Source organism: Oncorhynchus nerka, linkage group LG10, assembly GCF_034236695.1.
Source record: "Oncorhynchus nerka isolate Pitt River linkage group LG10, Oner_Uvic_2.0, whole genome shotgun sequence".
Classification (NCBI taxonomy): Eukaryota; Metazoa; Chordata; class Actinopteri; order Salmoniformes; family Salmonidae; genus Oncorhynchus; species Oncorhynchus nerka.
This window is the reverse complement of record NC_088405.1, coordinates 11,487,508-11,500,007: the sequence shown is the minus strand read 5'-3', so window position 1 is coordinate 11,500,007 and position 12,500 is coordinate 11,487,508.

The window sequence follows — 12,500 nt, the reverse complement described above, 5'->3', positions numbered from 1 at the left end:
ACAGTTGATATTCAGACTGGTTAGAGCTCTGACTAGGGAAAACAGTTGATATTCAGACTGGTTAGAGCTCTTACTATGAGGCGGGAAAACAGTTGATATTCAGACTGGTTAGAGCTCTTACTATGAGGAGGGAAAACAGTTGCTATTCAGACTGGTTAGAGCTCTTACTATGAGGAGGGAAAACAGTTGATATTCAGACTGGTTAGAGCACTTACTAGGGAAACAGTTGATATTCAGACTGGTTAGAGCTCTTACTATGAGGAGGGAAAACAGTTGATATTCAGACTGGTTAGAGCTCTTACTATGAGGAGGGAAAACAGTTGATATTCAGACTGTTTAGAGCTCTTACTATGGAAAACAAATGATATTCTCAAATTATATTGAAAGTAATCGTTTCTCCACCTACTGAAATAACTTCTATTAGATTAAATAGCAATTGTGGAGTAGGACAATTATTGCTGGTCATAATAACTGGCACCATCTGAATACAATGCCCCTTTTGACCGCTGTGCATATTGCATTAAACAATATGGAAGGAAACAGAGGCTGAACATAACCTCTGTAGATATGTTTGGTCTGAAATGTATACACAGTACATAACTGCCAGTTGGTGTTTCTGCATTCCTAACCCCTCTTAATATCCAAGGAGAATGTTATGAAGATGACACACTGTTTCCGGATACTCCTAATCTTTCTTATCCTCCTTCTTCTCCTCCTCCTCCTCTTCTTCCTCCTCTCTTCCTCTTGTCTCAGTTTTATACATCCTGTTCCATATCATAATGTTTCACACATGGTCGCAGCTGAGGCGGAACTGTCTTTCCTGAGAGGGAGGAAGAGAGACATGAAGAGAAGAGAGGAAGACAAAGGAGAGAGGGAGAGATGGGCAGAGGAAAGGGGGGGAGAGGGAGAGAGTGGCGGGGAGAAAATAGGGTAGGGGTGAAAGAGAAGAGGAGGAGAGGAGAGGGGTGGAGAGGAGAGGAGAGGAGCTATAGGGAGAGAATGGTGAGAGAGGAGAGGAGAGGAGCTATAGGGAGAGAATGGTGAGAGAGGAGAGGAGAGGAGAGTATAGAAGAGGAGAGGAGAGGAGAGAGAGGAGAGGAGAGGAGAGGAGAGGAGAGGAGAGGAGAGGAGAGGAGAGGAGAGGACGGAAAGAGGGTGAAGGGAGAGAATAAGAAAGGAGGGGTGAGAAGGAAGAAATGAGGAGAGAGGGAGGAGGGAGGAGGGAGAGATATAGGGAGAGAATAGGGAATCATAGGTGAGAGGTCAAGATATGAGGCCCAGATGCCCAGATGACTAATTTGACACATTTCCCACAATCCTTTTCTCACTGTCTGCCACCATCAACACGTTTACCATCCGGGAGAGTTGAGGCGTCCAAGGTCTGGCACAGGTCTGGTAAGACAGTATCCTCCTAATGTACACCCTAGTGGAGCTGTTGTCCAGAGAGACATTGTATCTAGCAGTGTTCCAGAGATGTGACTCATACAGTATGAGCTACTTGGTTTTTCCAGACTGTTGACTGGTCTATCTCTCTGTTGCTGTCCTCCCAGGTCTGCCTCAGCTCTGGCAGGTAGACATACGCACTTTGTATTCTGAGGGAAAACTGGCAGGTAGACATTGTCTTTTTTTTGCACAGATTTAAAACGGGCTTACCCTGCCCAAATCCTATCCTAAACCATTAGGGAGCAGAACACCACACTGTCCTGAGATCAGATTCACCGTCCTGGTTTTCACTGCAGCTGTTAGTAAATCTATTCAACTTTTAAAAAAATCTGTCTTCCTTTGTGCTTAGTTTCAACTGTGGAACAGAGGTGTGTGTGTGTGTGTGTGTGTGTGTGTGTGTGTGTGTGTGTGTGTGTGTGTGTGTGTGTGTGTGTGTGTGTGTGTGTGTGTGTGTGTGTGTGTGTGTGTGTGTGCACGAGTACGTGTACATGCGTGTCTTCCTTCGAACAAAGCCATCGTGTAGCTAGACAACCTCATTTCCCCCTTAACCCACTTCTGGAGCTGAGGCGGGCTGCTTCACTAATAATTGTCGAGCCTTGCTTCAGTAATAGTTACTAAGCGGTATAAAAAGGGGTCATTACGGGAAGCAGCCTGTCTCGTCTTAGTGTGTGTGTAATTAACATTTCACAGTGCCTATCTCATTAGACGAGACAAGGAGAGTTGAGCAGGAAGTGAAGCACTGCGGTGCAGCACGGCAAGACACATGAGATTTAGAACTCAATGGAATCTGTTTCTCTTCTTATCCATCTGGAGAAAGGGACTTGTTCATCTGTTTTCTGTCTGTTTCTCTTCTTATCCATCTAGAGAAAGGGACTTGTTCATCTGTTTTCTGTCTGTTTCTCTTCTTATCCATCTAGAGAAAGGGACTTTTTCATCTGTTTTCTGTCTGTTTCTCTTCTTATCCAACTAGAGAAAGGGACTGTCCATCTGTTTTCTGTCTGTTTCTCTTCTTATCCATCTAGAGAAAGGGACTGTCCATCTGTTTTCTGTCTGTTTCTCTTCTTTGTTTCTCTTCTTATCCAACTAGAGAAAGGGACTTTTTTATCTGTTTTCTGTCTGTTTCTCTTCTTATCCATCTGGAGAAAGGGACTTTTTCATCTGTTTTCTGTCTGTTTCTCTTCTTATCCAACTAGAGAAAGGGACTGTCCATCTGTTTTCTGTCTGTTTCTCTTCTTATCCATCTAGAGAAAGGGACTTTTTCATCTGTTTTCTGTCTGTTTCTCTTCTTATCCAACTAGAGAAAGGGACTGTCCATCTGTTTTCTGTCTGTTTCTCTTCTTATCCATCTAGAGAAAGGGACTGTCCATCTGTTTTCTGTCTGTTTCTCTTCTTTGTTTCTCTTCTTATCCATCTAGTGAAGGGGACTTGTTCATCTGTTTTCTGTCTGTTTCTCTTCTTATCCATCTGGAGAAAGGGACTTTTTCATCTGTTTTCTGTCTGTTTCTCTTCTTATCCATCTGGAGAAAGGGACTGTCCATCTGTTTTCTGCCTGTTTCTCTTCTTATCCATTTAGAGAAAGGGACTTGTTCATCTGTTTTCTGTCTGTTTCTCTTCTTATCCATCTGGAGAAAGGGACTTGTTCATCTGTTTTCTGTCTGTTTCTCTTCTTATCCATCTGGAGAAAGGGACTTGTTCATCTGTTTTCTGTCTGTTTCTCTTCTTATCCAACTAGAGAAAGGGACTGTCCATCTGTTTTCTGTCTGTTTCTCTTCTTATCCATTTAGAGAAAGGGACTGTTCATCTGTTTTCTGTCTGTTTCTCTTCTTATCCATCTAGAGAAAGGGACTGTTCATCTGTTTTCTGTCTGTTTCTCTTCTTATCCATTTAGAGAAAGGAACTGTTCATCTGTTTTCTGTCTGTTTCTCTTCTTATCCATCTAGAGAAAGGGACTGTTCATCTGTTTTCTGTCTGTTTCTCTTCTTATCCATTTAGAGAAAGGAACTGTTCATCTGTTTTCTGTCTGTTTCTCTTCTTATCCATCTAGAGAAAGGGACTGTCCATCTGTTTTCTGTCTGTTTCTCTTCTTATCCATTTAGAGAAAGGGACTGTTCATCTGTTTTCTGTCTGTTTCTCTTCTTATCCATCTAGAGAAAGGGACTGTTCATCTGTTTTCTGTCTGTTTCTCTTCTTATCCATCTAGAGAAAGGGACTGTTCATCTGTTTTCTGTCTGTTTCTCTTCTTATCCATTTAGAGAAAGGAACTGTTCATCTGTTTTCTGTCTGTTTCTTATCCATTGGAGAAAGGGACTTGTTCATCTTCTTATCTAGAGAAAGGGACTGTCCATCTGTTTTCTGTCTGTTTCTCTTCTTATCCATCAAGAGAAAGGGACTGTCCATCTGTTTTCTGCCTGTTTCTCTTCTTATCCATTTAGAGAAAGGGACTTGTTCATCTGTTTTCTGTCTGTTTCTCTTCTTATCCATCTGGAGAAAGGGACTTGTTCATCTGTTTTCTGTCTGTTTCTCTTCTTATCCATCTGGAGAAAGGGACTTGTTCATCTGTTTTCTGTCTGTTTCTCTTCTTATCCATCTAGAGAAAGGAACTGTTCATCTGTTTTCTGCCTGTTTCTCTTCTTATCCATCTAGAGAAAGGGACTTTTCTGTTTTCTGCCTGTTTCTCTTCTTATCCATCTCTCCATCTGTTTTCTGTCTGTTTCTCTTCTTATCCATCTAGAGAAAGGGACTGTTCATCTGTTTTCTGTCTGTTTCTCTTCTTATCCATCTGGAGAAAGGGACTTTTTCATCTGTTTTCTGTCTGTTTCTCTTCTTATCCATTTAGAGAAAGGGACTGTTCATCTGTTTTCTGCCTGTTTCTCTTCTTATCCATCTAGAGAAAGGGACTGTTCATCTGTTTTCTGCCTGTTTCTCTTCTTATCCATCTAGAGAAAGGAACTGTTAATCTGTTTTCTGTCTGTTTCTCTTCTTATCCAACTAGAGAAAGGAACTGTTCATCTGTTTTCTGTCTGTTTCTCTTCTTATCCATTTAGAGAAAGGGACTTGTTCATCTGTTTTCTGTCTGTTTCTCTTCTTATCCATCTAGAGAAAGGGACTGTTCATCTGTTTTCTGCCTGTTTCTCTTCTTATCCATCTGGAGAAAGGGACTGTCCATCTGTTTTCTGTCTGTTTCTCTTCTTATCCATCTAGAGAAAGGGACTGTTCATCTGTTTTCTGTCTGTTTCTCTTCTTATCCATCTGGAGAAAGGGACTTGTTCATCTGTTTTCTGTCTGTTTCTCTTCTTATCCATCTAGAGAAAGGGACTGTTCATCTGTTTTCTGTCTGTTTCTCTTCTTATCCATCTGGAGAAAGGGACTTTTTCATCTGTTTTCTGTCTGTTTCTCTTCTTATCCATTTAGAGAAAGGGACTGTTCATCTGTTTTCTGCCTGTTTCTCTTCTTATCCATCTAGAGAAAGGGACTGTTCATCTGTTTTCTGCCTGTTTCTCTTCTTATCCATCTAGAGAAAGGAACTGTTCATCTGTTTTCTGTCTGTTTCTCTTCTTATCCAACTAGAGAAAGGAACTGTTCATCTGTTTTCTGTCTGTTTCTCTTCTTATCCATTTAGAGAAAGGGACTTGTTCATCTGTTTTCTGTCTGTTTCTCTTCTTATCCATCTGGAGAAAGGGACTTGTTCATCTGTTTTCTGTCTGTTTCTCTTCTTATCCAACTAGAGAAAGGGACTGTTCATCTGTTTTCTGCCTGTTTCTCTTCTTATCCATCTAGAGAAAGGGACTGTTCATCTGTTTTCTGCCTGTTTCTCTTCTTATCCATCTAGAGAAAGGAACTGTTCATCTGTTTTCTGTCTGTTTCTCTTCTTATCCAACTAGAGAAAGGAACTGTTCATCTGTTTTCTGCCTGTTTCTCTTCTTATCCATCTGGAGAAAGGGACTGTCCATCTGTTTCCATCTAGAGAAAGGGACTGTTCATCTGTTTTCTGTCTGTTTCTCTTCTTATCCATCTAGAGAAAGGGACTGTTCATCTGTTTTCTGTCTGTTTCTCTTCTTATCCATCTAGAGAAAGGGACTGTTCATCTGTTTTCTGTCTGTTTCTCTTCTTATCCATTTAGAGAAAGGGACTGTTCATCTGTTTTCTGTCTGTTTCTCTTCTTATCCAACTAGAGAAAGGAACTGTTCATCTGTTTTCTGTCTGTTTCTCTTCTTATCCATTTAGAGAAAGGGACTGTTCATCTGTTTTCTGTCTGTTTCTCTTCTTATCCATTTAGAGAAAGGAACTGTTCATCTGTTTTCTGTCTGTTTCTCTTCTTATCCATCTGGAGAAAGGGACTTGTTCATCTGTTTTCTGTCTGTTTCTCTTCTTATCCATCTAGAGAAAGGGACTGTTCATCTGTTTTCTGTCTGTTTCTCTTCTTATCCATTTAGAGAAAGGGACTGTCCATCTGTTTTCTGCCTGTTTCTCTTCTTATCCATCTAGAGAAAGGGACTGTTCATCTGTTTTCTGCCTGTTTCTCTTCTTATCCATTTAGAGAAAGGGACTGTTCATCTGTTTTCTGTCTGTTTCTCTTCTTATCCATCTAGAGAAAGGAACTGTTCATCTGTTTTCTGTCTGTTTCTCTTCTTATCCATCTGGAGAAAGGGACTTTTTCATCTGTTTTCTGTCTGTTTCTCTTCTTATCCATTTAGAGAAAGGGACTGTTCATCTGTTTTCTGTCTGTTTCTCTTCTTATCCATTTAGAGAAAGGGACTGTTCATCTGTTTTCTGTCTGTTTCTCTTCTTATCCAACTAGAGAAAGGAACTATTTCAGTCCACAAAATGGCCCCTTGAAGCAGGTAAAAGTTGGACATGCAGTAAGCATTGTTATTTTTGGTTCAGTTGTGCAGTAAGCATTGTTATTTTTGGTTCAGTTGTGCAGTAGCGTTGTGCAGTAAGCATTGTTATTTTTGGTTCAGTTGTGCAGTAGCGTTGTGCAGTAAGCATTGTTATTTTTGGTTCAGTTGTGCAGTAAGCATTGTTATTTTTGGTTCAGTTGTGCAGTAGCGTTGTGCAGTAAGCATTGTTATTTTTGGTTCAGTTGTGCAGTAAGCATTGTTATTTTTGGTTCAGTTGTGCAGTAGCGTTGTGCAGTAGTTTTGTGCAGTAGAGTTGTGCAGTAGCGTTGTGCAGTAGCGTTGTGCAGTAGAGTTGTGCAGTAGCGTTGTGCAATAGTGTTGTGCAGTAGAGTTGTGCAGTAGCATTGTGCAGTAGCGTTGTGCAGTAGAGTTGTGCAGTAGCGTTGTGCAATAGTGTTGTGCAGTAGAGTTGTGCAGTAGCATTGTGCAGTAGCGTTGTGCAGTAGCGTTGTGCAGTAGTGTTGTGCAGTAGAGTTGTGCAGTAGCATTGTGCAGTAGTGTTGTGCAGTAGCGTTGTGCAGTAGCGTTGTGCAGTAGCGTTGTGCAGTAGAGTTGTGCAGTAGCGTTGTGCAATAGTGTTGTGCAGTAGAGTTGTGCAGTAGCGTTGTGCAGTAGTGTTGTGCAGTAGAGTTGTGCAGTAGCATTGTGCAGTAGCAGTAGAGTTGTGCAGTAGCGTTGTGCAGTAGCGTTGTGCAGTAGCGTTGTGCAGTAGCGTTGTGCAGTAGTGTTGTGCAGTAGAGTTGTGCAGTAGCGTTGTGCAGTAGCGTTGTGCAGTAGAGTTGTGCAGTAGCGTTGTGCAGTAGTTTTGTGCAGTAGAGTTGTGCAGTAGCGTTGTGCAGTAGCGTTGTGCAATAGCGTTGTGCAGTAGTGTTGTGCAGTAGAGTTGTGCAGTAGCGTTGTGCAGTAGCGTTGTGCAGTAGAGTTGTGCAGTAGCGTTGTGCAGTAGCATTGTGCAGTAGAGTTGTGCAGTAGCATTGTGTAGTAGAGTTGTGCAGTAGCATTGTGCAGTAGGGTTGTGCAGTAGAGTTGGTAGACATACTGATATAGACTGGGAATGATGAAGGCTTTATCTATGTCACTGTAGGGACTGGGAATGATGAAGGCTTTCTCTATGTCACTGTAGGGACTGGGAATAATGAAGGCTTTCTCTATGTCACTGTAGGGACTGGGAATGATGAAGGCTTTCTCTATGTCACTGTAGGGACTGGGAATAATGAAGGCTTTCTCTATGTCACTGTAGGGACTGGGAATAATTAAGGCTTTCTCTATGTCACAGTAGGGACTGGGAATAATGAAGGCTTTCTCTATGTCACAGTAGGGACTGGGAATAATGAAGGCTTTCTCTATGTCACAGTAGGGACTGGGAATAATGAAGGCTTTCTCTATGTCACTGTAGGATCTGAATGCAGTTGAGAAGTTTGAAGAGCAGGTGATCAAGAGCATGACCCCAGCTGTTTTGCAAGAACAATGTGTGTGTGTGTGTGTGTGTGTGTGTGTGTGTGTGTGTGTGTGTGTGTGTGTGTGTGTGTGAATGCTTGTGTGTGTGTGTATCTTAAATGTGTGTGTGTGTGTGTATGTGTGTATGAATGCTTGTGTGTGTGTGTCTTAAGTGTGTGTGTGTATGTGTGTATGAATGCTTGTGTGTGTGTATCTTAAGTGTGTGTGTGTATGTGTGTATGAATGCTTGTGTGTGTGTATCTTAAATGTGTGTGTGTGTATGTGTGTATGAATGCTTGTGTGTGTGTATCTTAAATGTGTGTGTGTGTATGTGTGTATGAATGCTTGTGTGTGTGTATCTTAAATGTGTGTGTGTGTATGTGTGTATGAATGCTTGTGTGTGTGTATCTTAAGTGTGTGTGTGTGTGTATGTGTGTATGAATGCTTGTGTGTGTGTATCTTAAGTGTGTGTGTTTATGTGTGTATGAATGCTTGTGTGTGTGTATCTTAAGTGTGTGTGTGTATGTGTGTATGAATGCTTGTGTGTGTGTATCTTAAGTGTGTGTGTGTGTGTGTGTATGAATGCTTGTGTGTGTGTATCTTAAGTGTGTGTGTGTATGTTTGTATGAATGCTTGTGTGTGTGTTATCCACTGTCGGTCTGAATGCAAGTGGATTGACAGGTGATTTAGAACATTTCTTCAGTTTATAAAAAAAAAAATAGTGCACTGTGTAGGGAATAGGGTGCCATTTAGGAGACAGCACCATGAATCTGGCCCAGTGTGCCTTGGCCCATTTAGGAGACAGCACCATGAATCTGGCCCAGTGAGCCTTGGCCCATTCTGGAGACAGCACCATGAATCTGGCCCAGTGAACATTGGCCCATTTTGGAGACAGCACCATGAATCTGGCCCAGTGAGCCTTGGCCCATTCTGGAGACAGCACCATGAATCTGGCCCAGTGAATCTGGCCCAGTGATCCTTGGCCCATTTTGGAGACAGCACCATGAATCTGTCCCAGTGTGCCTTGGCCCATTTTGGAGACCGTACCATGAATCTGGCCCAGTGAGCCTTGGCCCATTTTGGAGACAGCACCATGAATCTGGCCCAGTGAATCTGGCCCAGTGAGCCATGGCCCATTTTGGAGACAGCACCATGAATCTGTCCCAGTGTGCATTGGCCCATTTTGGAGACAGTACCATGAATCTGGCCCAGTGTGCCTTGGCCCATTTTGGAGACAGTACCATGAATCTGGCCCAGTGTGCCTTGGCCCATTTTGGAGACAGCACCATGAATCTGGCCCAGTGTGCCTTGGCCCATTTTGGAGACAGCACCTTGAATCTGGCCCAGTGTGCCTTGGCCCATTTTGGAGACAGTACCATGAATCTGGCCCAGTGTGCCTTGGCCCATTTTGGAGACAGTACCATGAATCTGGCCCAGTGTGCCTTGGCCCATTTTGGAGACAGCACCATGAATCTGGCCCAGTGTGCCTGGGCCCATTTTAGAGACAGTACCATGAATCTGGCCCAGTGTGCCTTGGCCCATTTTGGAGACAGTACCATGAATCTGGCCCAGTGTGCCTTGGCCCATTTTGGAGACAGTACCATGAATCTGGCCCAGTGTGCCTGGGCCCATTTAGGAGACAGCACCATGAATCTGGCCCAGTGTGCCTTGGCCCATTTTGGAGACAGTACCATGAATCTGGCCCAGTGTGCCTTGGCCCATTTTGGAGACAGTACCATGAATCTGGCCCAGTGTGCCTGGGCCCATTTTGGAGACAGCACCATGAATCTGGCCCAGTGTGCCTTGGCCCATTTAGGAGACAGCACCATGAATCTGGCCCAGTGTGCCTTGGCCCATTTTGGAGACAGCACCATGAATCTGGCCCAGTGTGCCTGGGTCCGGCCCTGGTTTGTTGGCTCTGTCAATAACAGTAATTGTTCTCCCTCTCTCCTTGTCCCTTTGTGTCGCTGCCAGCTGGCACCCACAGTCTCTCCTCAACACACACACACACACACACACACACACACACACACACACACACACACACACACACACACACACATACACACACACCCATCCCCTCTTGAGCCCCCATTCCACGTCACATGACACCCCAGCTGTGTCCACATGTTTCCGTGGGTCACTACACATCAGCTCAGATAACTCCACAAGCCCTTTGGTAACACACCCACACCCACCCCCACCCACCCACAGACACACACCCCTACCCACCCCTCACCCACAGACACACACCACCCCCCACCCCCACCCCCCACCCACAGACACGCACCCCCACCCACCCCCACCCACAGACACACACCCCTACCCAACCCACCGACAGACACACACCCCTACCCAACCCACCCACAGACACCACCACCCACCCCCACCCACAGCCCCCACCCAACTTTTACCCACAGACACACCCCCACCCACACATTTACATTTACATTTAAGTCATTTAGCAGACGCTCTTATCCAGAGCGACTTACAAATTGGTGCATTCACCTTATGACATCCAGTGGAACAGCCACTTTACAATAGTGCATCTAAATCTTTTAAGGGGGGGATGAGAAGGATTACTTTATCCTATCCTAGGTATTCCTTAAAGAGGTGGGGTTTCAGGTGTCTCCGGAAGGTGGTGATTGACTCCGCTGTCCTGGCGTCGTGAGGGAGTTTGTTCCACCATTGGGGGGCCAGAGCAGCGAACAGTTTTGACTGGGCTGAGCGGGAACTGTACTTCCTCAGTGGTAGGGAGGCGAGCAGGCCAGAGGTGGATGAACGCAGTGCCCTTGTTTGGGTGTAGGGCCTGATCAGAGCCTGGAGGTACTGAGGTGCAGTTCCCCTCACAGCTCCGTAGGCAAGCACCATGGTCTTGTAGCGGATGTGAGCTTCAACTGGAAGCCAGTGGAGAGAGCGGAGGAGCGGGGTGACGTGAGAGAACTTGGGAAGGTTGAACACCAGGCGGGCTGCGGCGTTCTGGATGAGTTGTAGGGGTTTAATGGCACAGGCAGGGAGCCCAGCCAACAGCGAGTTGCAGTAATCCAGACGGGAGATGACAAGTGCCTGGATTAGGACCTGCGCGCTTCCTGTGTGAGGCAGGGTCGTACTCTGCGGATGTTGTAGAGCATGAACCTACAGGAACGGGCCACCGCCTTGATGTTAGTTGAGAACGACAGGGTGTTGTCCAGGATCACGCCAAGGTTCTTCGCGCTCTGGGAGGAGGACACAATGGAGTTGTCAACCGTGATGGCGAGATCATGGAACGGGCAGTCCTTCCCCGGGAGGAAGAGCAGCTCCGTCTTGCCGAGGTTCAGCTTGAGGTGGTGATCCGTCATCCACACTGATATGTCTGCCAGACATGCAGAGATGCGATTCGCCACCTGGTCATCAGAAGGGGGAAAGGAGAAGATTAATTGTGTGTCGTCTGCATAGCAATGATAGGAGAGACCATGTGAGGTTATGACAGAGCCAAGTGACTTGGTGTATAGCGAGAATAGGAGAGGGCCTAGAACAGAGCCCTGGGAGACACCAGTGGTGAGAGCACGTGGTGAGGAGACAGATTCTCGCCACGCCACCTGGTAGGAGCGACCTGTCAGGTAGGACGCAATCCAAGCGTGGGCCGCGCCGGAGATGCCCAACTCGGAGAGGGTGGAGAGGAGGATCTGATGGTTCACAGTATCGAAGGCAGCCGATAGGTCTAGAAGGATAAGAGCAGAGGAGAGAGAGTTAGCTTTAGCAGTCTCAGTTGAATGACTAGTCTTGAAACCTGACTGATTTGGATCAAGAAGGTCATTCTGAGAGAGATAGCGGGAGAGCTGGCCAAGGACGGCACGTTCAAGAGTTTTGGAGAGAAAAGAAAGAAGGGATACTGGTCTGTAGTTGTTGACATCGGAGGGATCGAGTGTAGGTTTTTTCAGAAGGGGTGCAACTCTCGCTCTCTTGAAGATGGAAGGGACGTAGCCAGTGGTCAGGGATGAGTTGATGAGCGAGGTGAGGTAAGGGAGAAGGTCTCCGGAAATGGTCTGGAGAAGAGAGGAGGGGATAGGGTCAAGCGGGCAGGTTGATGGGCGGCCGGCCGTCACAAGACGCGAGATTTCATCTGGAGAGAGAGGGGAGAAAGAGGTCAGAGCACAGGGTAGGGCAGTGTGAGCAGAACCAGCGGTGTCGTTTGACTTAGCAAACGAGGATCGGATGTCGTCGACCTTCTTTTCAAAATGGTTGACGAAGTCATCTGCAGAGAGGGAGGAGGGGGAGGGGGAGGAGGATTCAGGAGGGAGGAGAAGGTGGCAAAGAGCTTCCTAGGGTTAGAGGCAGATGCTTGGAATTTAGAGTGGTAGAAAGTGGCTTTAGCAGCAGAGACAGAAGAGGAAAATGTAGAGAGGAGGGAGTGAAAGGATGCCAGGTCCGCAGGGAGGCGAGTTTTCCTCCATTTCCGCTCGGCTGCCCGGAGCCCTGTTCTGTGAGCTCGCAATGAGTCTTCGAGCCACGGAGCGGGAGGGGAGGACCGAGCCGGCCTGGAGGATAGGGGACATAGAGAGTCAAAGGATGCAGAAAGGGAGGAGAGGAGGGTTGAGGAGGCAGAATCAGGAGATAGGTGGAGAAGGTTTGAGCAGAGAAGGTTTGAGCAGAGGGGGGAAGAGATGATAGGATGGAAGAGGAGGTGAGAGTGAGGTCAAAAGAGGAGAGGAGTGGAAAGAAGGGGAGAGGAATGAGTCA